Source organism: Delphinapterus leucas, chromosome 3 (genome assembly GCF_059928025.1).
Source record: "Delphinapterus leucas isolate spDelLeu-1000000601 "Yukka" chromosome 3, BTC_Dleu_Yukka2, whole genome shotgun sequence".
Lineage (NCBI taxonomy): Eukaryota > Metazoa > Chordata > Mammalia > Artiodactyla > Monodontidae > Delphinapterus > Delphinapterus leucas.
The window spans coordinates 103,455,754-103,473,446 of NC_143131.1; the positions used below are offsets into that span (position 1 = coordinate 103,455,754).

The 17,693-nt window shown below is 36.5% G+C and overlaps 1 protein-coding gene across 1 annotated transcript in view; it reads left to right on the top strand.

Moving 5' to 3' along the window:
* The window catches only part of CSNK1G3 (casein kinase 1 gamma 3), a 308,727-nt gene that overhangs the window by 150,111 nt on the left and 140,923 nt on the right, over positions 1-17,693 (top strand). The window contains exon 13 of the mRNA XM_089909240.1: positions 1-8,646. This exon is cut by the window's left edge and continues 23,964 nt beyond it. The gene's annotated coding sequence lies outside the window, so the exon portion shown is untranslated. The remainder of the gene's footprint in view (positions 8,647-17,693) is intronic.

Below are 17,693 nucleotides of genomic sequence, written 5' to 3' on the forward strand. Positions count from 1 at the left end.
ACATGCGCACGAGGAAGGACCACGGTTTTTAAATATGACATCAGCTGCAGTCCCTGTAGGGCAGGCGGGGCACCCTCAAAATATTTAGATAACTGGGATCTCCTTTCTCAGAGATTTTTCTCTAGAGTAAAAGAATACTTTTTAAACAGCTCAAACAGCTTGAAATTCAAACAGCTTACACAGCTCAAACAGCTCAACTTGCAGGCTTTTCTAAGGGAGCAGCTTGGTCCCGGAGGAGCCAGGCTGAAGGCTCCTCTTTCAGTTCCCACAGAACAGCCCCTATTTCAAAGGAATGGGCTGAAGGCTGAAAACCAGTGCAGTTTTATCAAAACACCCCCTGTTCCTGAAGTAATGGGCTGAAGGTTTCTTGGCCAGTTTCAGCTGAAACAGTCTGATCCCAAATCAGACTGAAGTGCTGAATGAATACTTGTATACAGAACAAGACCTTAACAAGAAAGGACAAAACCTTAAAATAGATCCTGAATATAGCCTGGAGAGCTTCAAATGCAAAGAGGGCAGAAGCTTGGATCCCAGAGAAAGATGTACCTTCAAACTCCAGGGCTGGCAAGAAAAGCCTTTTAAGTGAGTGACAAGTGGGCTCAATTTTGGACATCTCACCTGTTTGCTCACTAGCCCCAGAGCCATCAGGAGTCTTCCCTGGTCCCCCTAAAGGCCACCAAAATATTGATCTAAAACAAATAGACTGCCAGTTCTTTGAGATTAGCAGAGAATTGCAAGTTGGGGTTGGTTACCATAGTGACCCATCTGCAAGTCCCAACAGGGCAAAGGGAAGGAGAGTGCTCTTATTGAGAGGAAAAGGAAGTTGGGAGGACTAGAGTAAACAAAGAGTCCATCGCTTTTCATTGACTGAGCTCTTGCTAGGAAAGAAGACGAATCTTTCTTCCTTTCGGGGCATGAGAGCTCCCTCTTCTGGTCTCCTGACTCTATTTAATAGAGGTTTCTGTTTATTAGTTTTTTGTTTTTACATAGGGAATTCTTTCTTATTGGCATGTGAATGTCTTCTATCTGAGATTGTTTAATATCTATTGAGAAGATTTCATCTCTCCCACTGAAGTGTACTTGCCTAGCTCCTAGTGTTGTATGTTTGGTGGTGAGAGAGGTGACACCCCTTCCTTACATTAACTTATAAACCATTTCCCTGTTTTTAATTCATGTCTCACCCATGAGTCCCCTTTTCCTGGTGTCTCCAAGACACCAGCCTCTTAAGGGTTTTGCAGGATAAAACAGTTCTCATATTGTCTGTATCTCTTTATTTGGTTACTTGAGGCTAAGGACCACTCTGATAAATTTAATTCATTGTTTTTCACTGTTCTACCAGTCCATGTGTGTGTTTTAATTCCATTTCTACCATGTGAGTGGATCTGCTAGGTGTCTAAGTGCTCAGATGACAAGAACTCTCTGAACAGGATTGACATGGATTTTTCCTTAGTATCCTTGCACCAGAGGCCTTGAGGCTGTTCAAAAAGATGTTGGTGCCTTACAGATAATTTTTTATTTGGCTTTATTGTTGAAGCCTAATGAAAAAGAAGTGTTCTAATCTATGTAGGGAGCAGATAAAATGGGATTTTGTCAGGGAAAGAGAGGAAGAAAAGTACCGCAGAAGTCTGTTAAACAGGAAATATTTTTTGCATCAATTATAAGGTTGAGATGAATTAATAAAAATCAGATGGTTATTAGACTCTAATATATTACATTGATCTGTTCCTCTTACAATTATAATGTACTTGTATTCTCTATTGTATAAATAAAAATACAATAAACATATTTTAAGTAACATTATATAGTAGACCTAGTACTATTTAGTGAAATGCTTTTTAATTGCTATTAATTTTATAGCATCTAACCCCTAGAATCTCTATACTAAATGCATTTCTGAAGCTATTGACTTCTCTCTACATTTTGTAAGGATAGTAAATGAAACCTGTAGTTCAGTTAGGAAATGATAGGTTGTTAACTTGTGACAGGTTTTCAGGAGCCTTCTTGATGGATTAACTACATCTAAATTGCAATGATACCCTGAAGTCCTCTTTACTTACCTTTCACAGAGTTGAATGTACCATCATCACATACCTTAAAAATGTATTCTTCAACTGTAAAATGTTTTCAGAACAAAATGGCATGAGTAAATGAGTATGTCATTCTCATGTGAGCTACTCTGTGGGCCTTTCTTTCTTTCTGGCTCAAATAAATTTCATGTGAAATTATGGGCATAAGTCCACTTTTGGAATGCTGAAACTGAAAGAGTTATTACCAAGAATATGACAAAGCTCTGCCTTTTAACTTAGATCTTTTTCCATGCAGCATCTGTAAACTGATTAGAAAAATATAGATAAAACTTCCATATTAAACTGGCCCACAAAAGAATTATTTTGACTGTGACCCTCAGATTTGTGGCCCTCAAACATCACCAGATATTTTTTATAGTTTTTTCTAGTGATGCCTTGAAATCAAAGTATCTGCCCTCAAGTAAAGGAGACCAGATTTGATATTAATTTCCATAATTTCTTAAACCATATTTAGTTTTTCTAGAATATATGTAATGAATATAACTTTTCTATCTTCACAACTGAGTATTAAGATATTAGGCCAGTGATTCTAGAATTAACTCTTTGAATAAATGGTATACTACAGCTGTATAATAATGATTCTGACTCCATTCATCTTTTATAATTAATCAGGTATTTTATAACTTGCAGCAATATTGCCTGTAACTTGTGCAGTAAGTCCATTGTTACTGGGATACCTGGGTCCTGGGAAGTACAGTTCCGTGCAGAGCTTCTCTGGCTACTTCTGCTACCTGGAGCTTTAAAATATCTTCTTATTCATCCAAAGAGCAATATATGCCAGTGATAGAAATCCAAATGATATAGATGGTTATACAAGGAAAGGAAAGTCTCCTTCTGATGCCAGATATGCAGTTCACCAATCCCTCCTCCCCAAAGGCAACTGTTAAATTTCTTGAATATATTGTCTAGAAATGTTCTGTGCATGTGTAAACTTCATATATATAAAATATATATATTTATATATAAATGTTAAATTTTAAAATATACACATACACACATGTACACAATGTTAAATGTTAAATATACATATATATATATCATACAGTATAATGCTGTGTAAGTACAAACATACTGGACATGCTGTTTTGTAACTTGCTTCTTTGTTTAAAAATAGATCTTAGAAATTATTCCATATTAACACTAATGTTACTGATAAGCAAATATAAAAATTGGACATATCCCTAGAATTGGAATTACTTGATCAAAGAACATGTGTATTTACAACTTTTAAAAACTTTTGGTCTGCTTGGAATTTATTTTGATAGGAGTAAGGTAGGGATCTAGCTTGATCCATTTCCAGATGGCTGCTAGTTTTCCCCAACATTCTTTGCTGATCAATAAATCTCTCTCTACTACTCCAACATATATAGTTTTTATCATATACTAAATTCCATATATATGGAATTCCATATATATATATATATATTCCATATGTATATATATATTTAGACTTTATTCTCTATTCTGTCAGTCAACTAATCTATTCATCTTTTTAATTACCATAGCTTTAATATAAAAATATATTAATATAAATATCAAAATAGGGTGGTCACCTATATTTGTATGTTTGCTTTTTGATCTAATCCTTAAAATTAATTTTTTTTAAGTTTAAAAAGAAATCCTCAAACAGTTTGGATAGATTTATGGAGATTTAAAATCATTAAGTGTCTCCTTATGTAATAAAAGGGCATGCATATTATTTTAGTTTACATGGTTATACTATTATTTGTATATCTTTAAGTGTTTCCATTTATATTCTAAAATAAGATTATCTCCATTGCTTGATTTATCAGCTCTAAACAATAGTGATAATCTGCCTTGCAAAATTAGAAAAATCAGTGTCCTTATATTCTTTACACCATATTCTTTCCTTTGTTCTTCCTCTCAATATTTATTAATTAGATTGTTTTTCAACATATTTATTATTTACAGCATTTATATTCTATTCTTTCACCAAATTCTACTCTTAAATAATTTCCATGGCTTTTTTATTCAAGTAGAATCAATTTACTCCATTAATCCTTTATTATTTTTGCAATTATTCTTGAGTTCCCTCATGTTTGAGATGTTATTTTCCTTTACTTTTGAAGAATATCTGGCTGGGAATGAAATTTCTAGATCACCCTTTTACTGCCTGGATCCTCTAGACCTGCTTTACTGTTACCTGGCAATGAAAGTTCTCATGGAAAGTGAACTCAGGTTCTTATGCACCACACACCAATAGGTGACTTGATTGATTTTTTTGGCTTGGGTGCTCATAATATCTTTTAAGTCCATCTTTGAAATTTTGGGGTTGATTGTTTTATATCAATTTTGGAGGGGAAAATTTACCTTTCAATCTTTTATTTCAGGAAAGTTTTCTTCTATTATATCTTTTAGCAAACTTCTGTCTCATTTGTTTCCTTTTTCAGCAATGTCAGTTATGCCTATTTTGGAACTCATTTGTCTGTCATATTCTTTCATTTTCTGTCTACATTTGTGAAGTATTTTCTCTTTTTCATTTTATTTTGCTCAGTTTTATCAATGCTGTCCTCCATATTCATGGCCTTGCTTTCAGTAGTATCAGTGCCCCTTTTTTGATGCTTCTAATGTTTCATTCATTTAAATCATGATTTTATTTTTCTGTTTATTTCATTAGTTTTATGTAAAAGTTCCTTATGACCTTCATCTGCTTTCTTTATATATTTCGTGGTATAGTTTTCTTGGGGTAATTTTTGGCTGTCTTAATTTTTTTCTTCAAGTATTTCTTTATATATTTTGGTGGGTTTTTTCCTTTGGTGTATCTTTTTACATATTTCATGATGGTTCATTTATAGTTATTACTCATTTTAGAATTAAGACTTTTAAAAAATGGGGAGGGGGCTTCCCTGGTGGCGCAGTAGAGAGTCCGCCTGCCGGTGCAGGGGACATGGGTTCGTGCCCCGGTCCAGGAAGATCCCACATGCCGCGGAGCGGCTGGGCCCGTGAGCCGTGGCCGCTGAGCCTGCGCGTCCGGAGCCTGTGCTCCGCAACGGGAGAGGCCACAACAGTGAGAGAGGCCCGCGTACCACACAAAAAGGGGGAGGGAAAGCTGAGTCGTTTGTCAAAATAATAGAAGATATGATCCTTTGAAATAAGAGCACTGAGAAGAGATGAAAAAGCACAAAGGACAAAGGATGAGACAGTAGAAAGAAATGAATAGTGAACTGTAGAGCTCAAAAAGAAATGGGAGAGAAAAACAAAATCGTAACAGAAATGAAGACAACATTAGATGCTGCAAAGGATAAAATAGACAACATGAAAACATAGTCAATGATGAGTAGAATAGGCTTGGAAAGCCATTTTTTAGTGGACCAGCTTTTTTTTTTTTTTTTTTTTGAAGATACAGTATAGCAGAAGAACTTCAACAGTGAACTGGATTAATTAATTGTCTTTGTAGGCTTTATAAATTAAGGGAAAACCTCATCTGTGGGTTGGATTCTGCTGTTATCTAGTAGAAGTTCTTATTGGGTCATGTTGAAAATTCCTGTGTTTCAGGATTTCTTGTGTACTGATTTAGTGTTTAGCTCTTACCTTGCCAAGAGCTGGTTACTGTCCTCCATCTCTCTTCTCACCTCTCACCCAACAGGTGAATTTTTCTTTCAGTATGTCAGTTTTCCCTTTCTCGGCTTCATTGCCACAGTTGGTTGTCAGATAGGTAAAGGGACTCTCAAGTGCTCTGCCATGCACCCAGATCTTACCTTTGCAAGTAAGGAGTTGTTGATTTCACTCCTTATCTGGTGCCCTCTAGTAATCTGGAGATATGCATAATCCACTCTCAGCTTTCTCTCTTAATGAGGTCTAATACTCACCATGCTTGGCAAACTTCTTTTTTTTAAATACATATTTTTTAATTGAAGTAGAGTTGATTTACAATGCTGTGCCAATGTCTGCTGTACAGCAAAGTGACTCAGTTATACACATGCAGCCATTCTTTGACAAACTTCTTAAAGTATGGTTCCTCATTGTGGCTGCATACACATACACATTTATATTTCATATTTCTATTTCTATGTCATATTTCCCATTTTTCTTCATATTGTAGTTTTGTCTGTTTCAAAGAAGAGAGCCTAGGCTTTGCCATATTAACTAGACATCTTGAAATGGTCATATGAGAAAGCCATTCCTCTGGACTAAGCATTGCTCTCTCACTGTCAATCACCTTCTAGAATGAAGACACTGAGTTAATGACATGGTGACACTTGAAGTCAGAAACACTGGAGTCTAAATTTATTTTTATCATGTTTTGAAGGGCATGGGAAAGTGCCGGAGAAGCATGAGTGGCAGCTGCCCAAAGGGTGAAGAAATTGACGAGGGAAGAAGTGTTGCCTTGTTGCTCCAGGCACTGACTTTCACAGTGACAGCCACTGGCATTCTCCTAATGACTCTGTACTTCCTTGGTTCCTGAGACAGTTCTGAACAAGGTAAGATGTTAACAGTCCCAGCTTCATTGGTTGGTAAGACGTGGAATTAGCAGTGCTGTCCACAGATCAAGGGTAAGCCCAAGGTGTTCAGGTGGCTGACGAATTGCAGAAATACCTTCCTACTACCCAGCTTATATTTTATGATTGGACTATACCCATCAAATTCTGGCCCTCCATAAAATAACTGCTGAATGAATGAATGCTTTGATTCCCTTCTGGGACTGGAGTTAGGCTTCAAATCTGGCTACTCATCTGGGGCCCTGTTGCTGTTCCTCTGTATTCACATGGCCTTCTACTCTATGCCTTTGTCTTCTCCTTTTCTGTCTGAAACAAAGACTCTGTCATTGGATTTAGAGCCCATCTGGTTAATCAGGATGATCTCATCTTGAGATCCTTAATTACATCTGCAAAGACCCCCCCCCCTTTTTTTTTTCAATAAAGTCATATTCACAGGTTCTGGGTGGATATATATTTTGGGAGTGGTCATTCAACCCACTACACTTACAAAACACGTATTGGAGAACATTCTCATGTATGACGGACATAGTCCATCAGTAATGAATTGATATATAGGAAAATTGTAAGCTGTGATTTATGTGAGATCCTCAAGGAGGTAACTACAACCCCACCTCCTTCCTGCCTGCTCACCTCTAACATAACAGTGAACTGTTGCAGTGGTAGTTGAAAATCAGTGGATGATTATAAGGCCACTTAAATGCCTGTCTTTGTGTATAGCCAGGATTTTACTTTTAGCTGTGCCTCACCCACAAGGTTGAACTCCCCTGACATTGACACGTGTCCCAACCTCATCTACACTTGCTTTATTCTTTTTGCGTTTTACTTTGCTGACCCTATGTGGGCCCACACTTTGACACACTGCCTGGTTCTGTAGAACTTCCCCTCCCACTCTCAGCCATATTGTGAGGGCCCTGGCGTGATTTCAGTGCATACTGCATTTTCAATGAAGAAAATGCTTGCAAATTCTGTCATTGTACTTAAGCTCATTTTGCTGTAGTTCTGTAAGCAAGGAGTAGTAATAATAGAACAGTGGGCATCCAGTTTGTTGAATGCAAAACAAAGGAAGTTAGGCAACCTACCTAGGTTCACACAGCAGGTTACTGGTAGAACTAAGTTTCACATCCAGGTCTTTCTAACTCCAGAGTCCAAGCGTGTAGCCGCTATGCTGTAAGGCTCCATTGGAAAGCAGCCACTTGAACCAGGGATGGGCTTATGTTACCACTGTGGGCAAGTTTAATAGAACCCCACAACAGGCAATCTCTATGAGATCATCTGACTCCTCAAAATACTGTAGACAATGAAATACATTACTTTATCCAGAGGATTCATTACTTGATTAAAGAATATAATATAAGCATATGTAAGAATATAATATAATATAAGCAAGAATATAATTCTTCTTGCTTTCTGGTAACAAAGGCTGCTTTTAAGTTAAATTTTCAATGCTGTGCATGATACACAATTCCCATAGGTGGTAGAATGTTAGAAATAACCTTGCTCATTTAAAAAAGCATGGGAGAGAGGGCAGGGGATAACAATGGTGATCACAGTAAAATGAGGAACAGTCGAAGGCTCTACCATAAAGAGCAAGAAAAGCACTGAAATTATACTACACAGCCTAAAGACACAAAACTTTTCATTTCCCTTTGCATGAAACTGGTCTGACCTTCACCGTCCTGAAATAACAGGAAATATTATTTCTCTGGTAACCGTACTGCATTTTAGGCGAGTAGTTAAGCAGAATGCTCAGCATGAATAAATACAGTTAGAAATTGTTAGGGCAGATCTCTATGAAGAGTGCATGTTGAGCAGTAATAGAAATGTTAGAGCTTACAACAAAATGAAATTCGTATTGTAAAGGTCAAACTTGCCTAAAAGAGACTTTTTAGGTAAACTATTGGGTTGAAAACCCGATTCCTATTTTGTTTTAATAGTAACATACGGTGGCTGAGGTGATGTGTTTCAGTTGAGTGAATCTTGTAGCTTTATCCTGTGCTTGATTCAGCAGAGCTGTGGATGATTTTTGCAGGACTATGAAAAATGGCTGAATTCTCTCTTCCTCCAATCTGAAATTAATGACTAGAAACATTACCAACACGGTAGGTTTTCAAAAAAATAGTGTAAGTACTTTATCTAGAAATGGTATGTTTTCCCTTAGATAAACATGCGAGATTTTATGGGATAAATTTGTCTGTAGGAAGACAAATTTATGTAATTTTGAACTCAGCAACATTAGCTAGAAACAACTAATTTAACAATATTAGCTAAAAACTACTGGAGGTAAGAATCAGATATATATATATATATATATATATATTAGTCTCTGCCTGATTCCTGGATTTGAGGTATACTGCCTAGGCTCATTCCCTAGTGAGAAGACTGGCAGAGCCATAAGAACTTGTAGGAGGACCAGAAGATCCCTAATATCACACCTGAACTGATGGATGAGCCATCAAAGTCGCCTCAGCCCTTGGGGAATTTCATACTTACTTACTTAATCTTTAAATTTATCAGACATTAATTGAACCCCAACTATTGGTCAGGGAACTAAGGTCCCACATGCCGTGGGGCAACTAAGTCTGCATGCCACAACTACTGAGCTCGCACGCCTCAACTAGAGAGCCTGCATGCTGCAAACTACAGAACCCAAATGCTCTGGAACCCACGCACCACAACTACAGAGCCCACATGCCCTGGAGCCTGCGTGCCACAACTAGAGAAGAGAAAACCCACACACCACAACTAGAGAAAAACCCGCGCACCACCACAAAGAGCTTGCATGCTGCAATGAAAGATCCTGCATGCCTCAATAAAGATCCTGCATGCCGCAACTAAGACGTGCCACAGCCGAAAAAAAAAAAAGTGAATTGTTGGCTCCATGCACATCTAGACTATAAGGAAAAGTAAAGTGTTGATCCACTGTTGAGCTTTTTGTTCTTTCCTGTCTCTGCCTTACTCTCTCTGCAGCCACCTTCCTCCTTAAGTACACCGCTTATGTCAGTTGTTCCAGAGACAAGGGCCACCATGTTTCCAGCTAACCTCATACTGTAACACCCAAGATGTGCATTTTAAAAGTTTGTTTAGATATGATTGATCGCCTCAGGAAAGTCTTGTGATTACTAGGTAATAATCTTATTAGAAGAACCTAAGAAAGCAGATTTCTTGGTGATTTACCCTTGTTTCATTGGCTTAAGCACTGATCTTAAACCTGGTTGATCCATTTTAGTGAAAAGGTTAAAGTGAATCCACTTTCAAATGTTATAGCTTAACTAGAAATAATTTTAAGAGCTCACAATCAGGTATCTGTAAACTTTAATATTTATTTACTTATTGATTTAAATCAACTGAGATTATGTACTCCTCTCTTTGGGCCCGTACGGTGCATATTGGTATTTGGTGTTCTCTACCAAGGATTCCTTTCTTCACTGGTATGTCCAGCCCTGTGATAGTCATGGTGTCTTTTAAACTTGCCACCTCTCTGTGAAAATTTCCTTGCTCATATCTTAGTGGCTTCCTGTTTTGGCTCTAAGTTATGACCTAGATTGTCATCTCTATTTCTCACCTCCTCTGTTGGTGGAGAATGAGATCGCTGTCTCTGATTGTCCTGTGATTCTCTTAGTGTCAGGAACAGCTAATAGTTTCCATGAGGGTTATAGTTCTTCTAAGCTGCTTGGAATAAAATGGGTATCATTTCCTAGAGGATGACGACACAGCTTTCTGGGGCTGTCAAACCACTTTAATTCATTGAGAAGAAGCATTTGATGCATATTGTGACAGTTATGCATACATGAAGAGAAGACTTTCGAACTCAATGGGTTAGCATCATCTTTCAGATAAACTTCATTTTTCTCTCCTCTCTTTTGGCCCTTGTGCCAGTGAAGCGAAAGATATTTTTTAAAAAACCACGACATGAAAAGAGGGAAGTATTGTTTTTGTAAAAGCAACCCTAAAACAAGCTATTGAAAGAAGCAATGTTTAAAAAATTTAGAACAGACCCTTCTAAATTCTCAGTTTAAAATGACTTACTAATACAAATACCTAAAAGGCTTTAAAAAATTGTTAATGCTGTTGAATAAATGTTGAATGAGATAAATGACGTGTCTTGAAATGGGGCTATGATTTATTATAATTATTTGTGGAATTTTGGTTTCCCATTTTAAATCGTATACCTCTTGCAGGCAGGAATGGGCTTCATTGTCCTCATCATGGATAAGGGAAGAGTAAAATCCCCTGTCTTTACAAGGCAACTTGTTAGATTTCTGGCTCCTCCTTGACCAGCAGTTTCAGATCTGTTTGTTTATTGGTTTATCTTTGCCTTTTCTTTTTCTTCAGGCCTTTCGGAATCACCCTTTTATATAGCAGATGGTTTTTTTCTTTTTAATATAATCTGAAGGTTTTAGATATAGAACTGTAGGGGATTTTTTTGCTCATTTGTATTTAGTTTTTTGACAACCATTTTTATTTTAAACCTGTCTCTCTTTATGATATACTTTTAGTTTTTAATCATTTTTATTTACTGTATGATCTGTGATATTCATATTTTTCCAAGTGTTTATATAATTAAGTCATGATTTAATGAGTTATCCCTTTAAGATTCACTATCTATTTGACTCCTCTTCTAGGAGATACAGATATGAGTATGCTTTCTCTTTAACCTACTTCCCCTTCTCTTCTCTTCTATCACCAGAGGCAGATTATATTATTATTTCTAAAATACTATGGTCTATAACATTTACATTCTGTTCTACTTATAACTCTCACAGTTGAGTAGTGTCTTTACAATGATTTCTCCACTTACCTCTAAGTTTATAGGATATCATACTATAATAGTTGTTTTAAAGAAGAGCTCAAAGGAGGTGGTGTTCCTGATTTCTTGCATGTTTCGTATGATCTGTCAATTACTTTTATACTTGAAATAATAACTGGTTTAGATTTAACATTCTTGGTTTATATTTCCCTTTCCCAAAGATGTGGTAGATATTGCTCTATTGCCTTCTGCAGTAATTTTTAAATCTGAGGTCAGCCAGATTTTTTTCTTTCTTATAGGAGAATAGATTCTTTCTTGCCCCCCACAGAATGCTCTATCATTAAACTCCAGAAAGTTTCTCAGGTTATGTGCTAATCATTCTATAGCAACTTTTCCTGGTATACAATGTACTCATTTTACCTATATGCTTGATTTTTCCCTTATTTCAAAGAAATGTTCTTTTATTATATCTTTGGATATTTGTTATATTTCTTCTTTAGAAATGTCAACTATACACACATTGGATCTCCTTTGGCTCTATATCAGTAACGTTCTTTCAAATACTTAAGTCTTTGTTCTTCTATATTTTTGTGTTTTTAGAAATGGCTTGTTTTTTCCTTCTGATACCTTTAATGTGACCTTCAATAATGTAATAGTTTCATTTTCTCTTCTATTTTTTGACTCTGACGCAGCATTTTTCATTACATTTATTTTCTGATCTTTTTCCTTGAGTCCTACTATGTCTTATCTGGATTCTTGTTTCAGAGGGGTTGTGATTTTTAAAATAATTTTTAATTTAAGGAATACTATATTTTTCATAATTTTTGGCCTGATTTGTGTTATAGTCTTATGAATTTTTTATCTGCCTCCTGCTTGCTATATTCTTTTCCTTAGACTTTTAGTACTATTTTTACATATGTCCCAGCTGATTTTTTTCTATTTTTCATCTATAATACACACCTGAATCAGCTATTCAATGATAGATAATATATAGGAGAGTTAGGTAGAATGCAGCAGAAAGTTTGAATTTTAGACCATGGCTTTTGAACACATTCCCATGAATATTCTCCCTGAGGTATATAGTAAACCAATTCTGTGTTACCTAGAAGTCTTTCTGGCACCTAGTGAAGCCACAGGTTCGTTCTTTCTTTATTTATTTATTTCTTTTCTCTCTCTCTCTCTCTTTCTCTCTCTCTCTTTCTTTTCCTTTCCTTTCCTTTCTTTCCTTCCTTCCTTCCTTTTTCTTTCTTCCTTCCTTTCTTTCTTTTTCCTTTCTTCCTTTCTTTCTTCCTTCCTTCCTTTCTTCCTTTCTTTCTTTCTTTCTTTCTTTCTTTCTTTCTTTCTTTCTTTCTTTCTCTCTTTCTCTCTTTCTCTCTTTCTCTCTTTCTCTTTCTTTCCGTCTCCTCTCCCTTCCCCTCCCCTCCCCTCCCCTTTCCTTTCTCTCTCCCTTTCCCCACTCCCTCCCTCCCTTTTTTCCCTCCTCCCCACTTCCTTTCTTCCTTTCATTCCTGCTTGTCTGCAGGGATATTTCCACTGATAATTTCTCTACCACCATGTTTCACCCACAGCAACTCTATTGGGAAGACGACACGTCTGTATGCTTTCATATTCAGCTTGGCAATATCTGCCACTCTGTGGTACAAAGTAAGATTTACTGAGGTTTCCCAGCTCTTGCATGAAACCCAGTTGGCCATTCAAGTGAAGAGAGATTCTTTTTTGCCTTGGTATATCCCACCTACTGTGGTGAATGCTTCACTGTGCTCAGGGCCTGCAGTGGCTTCTGTCTCTTGTGGAGCCCTCCTCTGTCTTTGTATTATTTTCACTGTACCTGGCAGCCATTGTGCTTTAGCATTGTGGTTGTTTCTTCGTATGTTATGGTTTGTGGTTATGGTTGTTTCTTACTGTATTAGTTATCTATTATTATGTAACACAGCACCTCAAAACTTAGTGACTTCAGTCAACTGCAATGTATTACTTCTCCCGATTCTGTTGGTGACTGGGCAGTTCTGCCAATCTTATCTGGGTTCATTTACCTGACTTCAGTCAGCTGGTGGCTCATCTGCAATGGCTGAGACAGCTGGGATGTCTGGGCCTCTCTCTCCACATGTTTTCATTCTGGCTACCTTCATGGCATGGTGATTTCAGGGTTCCAAGAGGGTGGTAGGAAGCTTCAAAACCTCTCATGGCAGAGACTAGAAATTCTCAAAGCAACACTTCTGCTGCATTCCATTAATCGAAGCAAGTCAGAAGACCAGTCCAGTTTCAAGAGGTGGCAAAGTCACATTGTAATTGTCATCCAGTTATAGAAGGAATTTAGCTCTTTGAGCAAACAATCTAAAACGTTGTGGTTCATTTTTTGATTTATGTTTCTTGACCATGTTTTCATTTGGTTTAATGGTAAAGGAAGGAACAGAGACAGTTTTACACTGTTGCCTTTATAGGAAGTCAGCTATTGTTAGTTTTAATGGTAATTAATAATAATATACCTTCTTTATAATAATATAGCACCTTTTATTTTTTACTTATTAAAGACCATAGGCTGTAACTTAAGAAGTGACTCTCCTGTATGTAGTTAATAGCTCCCAATCATAGTGAAAGGATTTTGAGACCTGAAATGGGAAAGCTTTTTCCAGTTTATATAGTAAAGGATAATGAATTTTAGACTGGAGGGCAGGAAGACAGTCTTCTATTTCTGATTCTAATCCTAGTTTTGTGATCTTGAGGAGATGAGTTTACTTTTGTCTCTCATTTACTAAAATGAAGAGGTTCTTAAACTTTAAGGTCATAGAAGTTACCTATGAGATGTTAAACATTCAAATCCTGTCTCTTTCTCCCTTGAAATTCTGACTCAATAGGTCCAAGATCTAAGAATCTGATTTTTTAATAAGTATTTTATATGATTCTGTTGCGGGTAGTCTCTTGACCACGCTTTGGGAAATACTTAACACCATAGGCTTTGTATTAGAACTTTGAAAACCTCAGAACCAGCTCCCATTTGCAAAATTCTATTGATTATGAAATGTATATTTAAAATGTGTTTATTATTTGAGCAATGATAAACTATTTAATTACCTGCATCACTTAGAATGTCTTTGAGAATAAACATCCTAACTTGAGCTCAGTGCTTTCACATCTGCCATTATGGAAATAAAAGAAAAAATCAGTTTCTCATGTGCATCATTAAAATCTGTTGATTAAAAAAATTGTATGTTTAAAAGGTTCTCATCTTTGCATCATACTTTTCTTCCTTGCCATGCAAAGTGGAACTAAGTTAACACTGTAATTATTCATACAGATATGGGGGCCAATCTTTGATAAGTTAAAAACCTGTACCTCCCACTGCCCAATATGTGAAAGTATCATGCTGTGTTCTAGGGAAGCCATTTCTCATCTCTCAGACATACCCTATCTACTTCAAAGTTAATTCTAAGCAATGAACAGTGGAAATTATTAAAATAAAGTTTGCATGTATTAAGGTCCTAAGATTATTAGATAAAATATTTTTTTTAAATGTGAGAAAAGAGAGTTCAATGACTTTTAACATTGAATAGTTCAAGTTCAATGACACTAACATATAAATCATCATAGATAGGCTTTGGGGTAAGGATATATGAGTTAGTAACAAGCTACCCAGAACTAAAGAATATTCACTTGCAGAGCATTGTAATTTTTTTTCAGACTTTGTGGGCCGCAGTTTTATCTTGAGGGCCGTACAGAAATATACCATGGGCACATCTGGCCCACGGTAGTAGTTTTAAAACCCCTCTTTATGATAAAAATGCTTGTCAAACTCTAAGTAAGATTGATTCCAGGTTTTAAACCTTGTGTTAGTAATTTAGTTGACAGCTTTATTTTTTGTTAGAGCAACTCTCTATTGAGCCACTTGATGGCAGCATTTACTATGTGTTAACATTGAACTTTTTTTTTTTTTTCTCTCTAGGTTGTTCAGCCTCGTTTAACATTGGTAGTGGAAAAGATTGATAGCAATGCAAATGTATTTATAACCAAAAGAGATAGTCACCTTCCACCCCAATTAGCCTTTGCATTGATTTACTGAGGAAAAACATCTATTACTGAAAAAAGTCTTACAGATTAGTGTTGCATTATTTTGTTACAGTTGAAATATGTAGGGAAAGTGATCTCAGAGAAGATACACTTCAATCTAACCAAAAGTATACTTTCCCAATAATTTTTTTTAAAAAAGATACATCATTGAGAATGCAGCTCTGGTTCAGAATACTGTACCACAATTTTTCCCCCTTATATCTATATACTTAGTTATTTGGTTATTTTCTAATAATGAGCTTGTGTCACATCTTAGATCTTTAAAAAGAGATTTATTCATGAGCTGTTGCTTGGATAAAGCCATTGATCTACCAAAAAAGAAAATCCCATTTCTCAATTTCTTTGTGAGAATATAATTATGGTAGGAACTAAAGTCTTTTTTTTTTTTTATAATGAAAAGGCTTACTGCCTCCTGAAATATGTTTTTGTACCCCCTAAAGATTGGAACTGCAGCCGTGACTTTTTTCCTGCAGAGAAAAACCTACCAGTAATGATTGTATAAACATCCCGGCAGGTACTTTCTAGGGGAGGGTTCACTAAGAGAACTCCCGTTTGAGATTTACATGGAACACAAATTGGTAGAGATTTACAAGGCAGTTAATGATTTAGTGCTTTTGGCTTGAAAGAAAGGAATAGTATTTTTTGTTTTTGTTAACCATTCCTGTTTTCCCTGGTCCCTTATTTCTCTTTAAAAAAATCATGGCATGTGGAAAAGTTTGGTGGGCTTTTGTTTTTTGAGCTTTAACCAGAGAAGATTCCCCATATTATAATTCCCTGACATTTGAATTTATATGTCAGAGTAAGGTTAAGGTACTCAATATAGGGTTGTAAAGAGGCTCTGCTGGACCATCAGGGCTGCCTAAATGGCAAGAAAATAACATGGGAAGTCTTGGACTGATGGCAAGTTTATATAAATATCTTTGTGGGTGTATATAAATATTCTAGGGAGGCGATTCCAGCTTTGCTATTTTCACAAGCTCAACTCTATTTTCCTGAGCTCTATGTATGTTTACTTACATACAATTGTACATTTCCTTCTGTTTATATATGCTTAGGTATTCTGAGTCTATAAAACCAGACTTATGTACCTTATACATTCTTCTTGTAACTAATCTTATGTTAGTTTAAATTTTAAAAAAGATTCTATAATAAAAGTAATGCAAGATTACTGTAGAAAGCTTATAAAATATAGGTACGTGAAAAGTAAATAAAAACATATAATATCTTACCATGCCATTATTTGAGTGTTTTAGTCATATATATATATATATATATATATATATATAGCAAATAAATACAAAAAATTATAGGAATTGGGTCACACATTAGTCTTGTACAGGTTTTCACAACCGAGCCGGACACAATTTCTATTGCTACACAATTCACTTCTATTCCTTTTCTTTTTAACATAAGCACATAATCCTCATTTTTATATTTATCATTATGAGACTTGCTACCTGGTTTGGACCCCTGGAAAAAGAACATTTAAGTGATATCACTCTAGTCAGACCCACCAGGTCTGATTGCATACATATGGAAATTCATAAAGAAGACCCAACTCCAGATGGCCTGATGTCAACAGGGACACTTTCAAAATTGTATAGGAAGTTATGGTCTAGATCTGACAGGCATAATTGCTGTGATGTTCAGTCTCAGATGAAATCAATGCAGAAAAGAAAAAGAAAATAATTACCCTGACAGCTTTCCCAATCTGCAGCCTTTGCTGTATGTAAAGTGCTGTTCAGTTCTAGCCAGCGGTTTAGAAAGGAAGGAAGCGCTTAAGTGGCTGCACTAGAAAGGGGCTGGTTGTCTTTCAGGAGAGCCTTGTTTTCACTTTGCCTGTGCCCTGAACTGCTGAGTGCCCCAGCACAGTGCTGTCTCCCTTATTGGTGATGGAAGGTGCTGTGAACTGCCTGCCCAGAAATACCAACCGGAAGTCAGAACAATCTCAACTGCAGCCCTCTCACCAATTACATGTTGTGTGTGTGTGTGTGTGTGTGTGTGTACTTGCATGCATGAATGTGTGTTCAAACTTGCATGCTGAGTTTTCTAGTTAGCGTAGTTCAGTCAAAGCCTGGCCATAGGAACCTGGGTCAGTGTTTGAGGGGTAACCCATCTCAAACAGTGTGAGGTCTCTGAATACAGGTACCCAGCTTGACTACAGTGAGGGCGGCTCCATTATGCTCAGCTGTGTCTCCGTTAAAGCAGAACAAAAGGGTTTCAGAAAAGAGAAGGAAGCACACTGTGCTGGTTTAGTCTGAGGGTAAGAGTGGAGAAATGGCTGAAGTGATTGAGGGGCTTCTACCTGCCATAACCTTGTAGGAATCTCCCTGA